Raw genomic sequence first — 3,007 nt, 5'->3', positions numbered from 1 at the left:
ATCCTCCTCAGATCATCCAGTGCAGGGTCACAGGGGGCTGGGGCCTAACCTAACTGCCATGGGGCGAGAGGCAGGGTACACTCTGGAGAGGTCGCCAGTCGGTTCCAGGACAAACACAGAGACAGACAGCCATTCGCACTAACGTCCAGCAACATCTGTGCACTCAAATGCATTCCAATAAAAAGCTGGAGAACTTCACTCATTTTATGTAAATGGAAATACCATCAGCGATGTTCTAAGATGACCAAAACATCAATTAATTACATTGTACAAGAGGGTTTACTGTGTTCTGCTAGCTCAAAAGTGTTTACAGTGTATCTTGGTGTATACTTCCCAAATACAATGAGTGTCAGACTCCCAGGAAGTGTGCGTGTTGTTTTAAGATGGTTCACCTCTGTAAAATCGAGTAGACATCCACCTGCCAAAACCCCCCATTGTTAGTGTTCTCTCAGATCATCATTTCTCCATACAACCTAAAACTTGTACAACTTGTGGCCTTCACATACTGACTTACATCTTGGAAGGATCAAAAGTCCAACTCCATTCACTCTGAAATATGCCAGGAGGAACTGTCTCACCAAGGATTTAAGTTCTTCTTCTTCACCATGGATTTGATCTTGAAGAAGTCAGAACAGACTCTGTACTTCTTCCTACAAAGTTAAAACTAAAGACTACAAAAATAAAGGACTAAACTCACCTAAAAGTGCTGCTTTTATTTATTTATTTATTTTTAAAGGGTTAAAGTATTTACTTACCAAAGGCCACTTTATTACTTCATTTTTCCTCTTGACAAAATGATTGAGGCAAACATCTGGTTGTAAGTAAATAGCTGGCTTAACTTACGTGTTCATTCATAATTTAGATTCCAAGATTGTAAGAGTGCAATATCACCCGTTGATTCAGCTAAGTTGCACCAACAATAAGTCCTATAGGGAAGTTGTTGACTCAACTTGAATTTATGTGTTATCGTTACCGATCTTCAGAGATATTAAGAACACAGTGTTAATTGTTATCACAACCAGTTCCAGTTATAAATCGTTAGGTGAGGAATAATAATAATACAAAGGCAGAATTTCATCATTCATTTAAATTAATGTTTTTGCAGTGCAGATTACCACAATTCAGCGGCAAGCCTGAACTAGGACTGAACACTTCAATTTTGAGGGAAGAACTTAGCCATGAATTGTTTTTGATTATTCTTCTCTTTTCTTAGTGTGTGATTACAAGAGCTGTTTTGTGGAGTCCAAAAGCTGCCAGGAGATTCAAAATAGACATGTACACAGACTTACCTGATGGATCAATAATCTAAAAAGGATCTGTATAGTTTTAATTGAATTATGGATCATACTAGTATGTCCAGGTTTGATTCACCAACATTTATCAGATTAACAAGAACCACAGCATTTCTGGAATAAATTCAATTCTGCCATCATCTCATACAAACTATATTTGTATGCATTGCTATTCTTTTGTGCAAATAAATATAAAATATCTAAACATAACCCCACTTATTACCTCATGAAAAATTTCATAGCAAGTCTCACAACGCCTAATGGCCAGCATCCTCCGAAACATTGTGTCATCCTTCCCAAACCTGTCCGTAAAACCATTAGTTCCTCAGAGGGTTTAAAGTGGTGTTGTTTTGGTGCTTGACCTATTTTGGACAACCATGAGAGAGGTCTGTGTTTCTGTTTTTAAATAGTCCAGAGGAGGAAAAGGGAAAAAGAAAAAGGCTGTAGAAGAAGTGCAAACAACTAGTTGAAGAAATGAAGCATCTCTGTTGATAATTTCCTCCTTGTCCTTTGCAGACAAAGCCAAATGTGTAATGTATAAATATTTAATTAATCTCAAAGTTTAACAAGTTAGAATAACTATACCACTCAAATGCATATTCTTTAAATAACATCCAAACCTGGACATATTTTGCTGAATGGAAGTCTCAGAAGATGCTTGTGTAGGTAGAGCTGGTTCAGCCTTGTATCACTAGCTGACCTTTGCCGTCTAACTGTGATCCTGTGCTTTAAAACATTCAACATAATTAGTCACCATCAATTACTCTCGTGAAATATGACAATCATCAATCGCTCCATAAGTAACATGTATTTGTGCGGACATATGTACACACACATACATATTTAATTATTTTTTTCTCATTGATATTGATATATGAGCAAGCACTATCAACAAGCACTTGGTGACAGCAGGAAGGAAAAAGCTCCTTTTTAACAGGAAGAAACCTCCGGCAGAACGAGGCTCAGCAAGTGAACTGTAGCCTCCATTTCCTGTTAGCTCACAGTAGTTTTCCACTGCTGTGGCCCATCTGCTTCAAGATGTTTCAATGTTCTCAGAGATGCTCTTCTGCATACCTTGGTTGCTACAAGTGGTTATTAGACTCGCGGTTGCCTTCCTATCAGCTCAAAGCCATCACCTCTGACGTCTAGCATCAATAAAGTATTTTCAACTAGAGAAGTCAAATCACATCAAATAAATTCACTTTTATTGTCACATCACATGTGCTGGTACACTGGTCCAGCACACGTGAGTGAAATGTCAGACAGGAAGTTAAGGATCCAGCTGCAGAGAGAGCTGCTCAATCCTAGGTCCTGCAGTTCCTGTGCTTGTGCAGTTTCCAGAACTGCTACTCACTGGATATTTTCTGTTTTCTGACCAAAACCTAGTGGCTTGTGAGTGTGTGTCTGTGCGAGATTATTTTATAAAGTCTTTTTGTAACCCTTTCCTATACACATATCCACCCTGTTGCTAAAACAAAACAAAGAAAAATAATAGCGAGACCATTTTTTTAAGTACGTTTTTAAAATCATGTGTGGTGTTTCTATGTTAGAACATACAAAACCCTCTAGAATATATTATTTTGAAATTTACCTGGTGACAGGACTTAGTGTTACCTTTCTGATGAGGTAGAAGAAAACTCTGGAATATAAACAAGATACTGCCTGAGCAAACAAATTGTACTTTATTCTTTATGTGAATTACACATTTTATATTT

This window comes from Diplotaxodon limnothrissa, linkage group LG17 (assembly GCF_057381915.1).
Source record: "Diplotaxodon limnothrissa isolate DT_005_m linkage group LG17, D_limnothrissa_male_GT1.1, whole genome shotgun sequence".
Taxonomy (NCBI): domain Eukaryota; kingdom Metazoa; phylum Chordata; class Actinopteri; order Cichliformes; family Cichlidae; genus Diplotaxodon; species Diplotaxodon limnothrissa.
Note: the sequence above shows the minus strand (reverse complement) of the source record.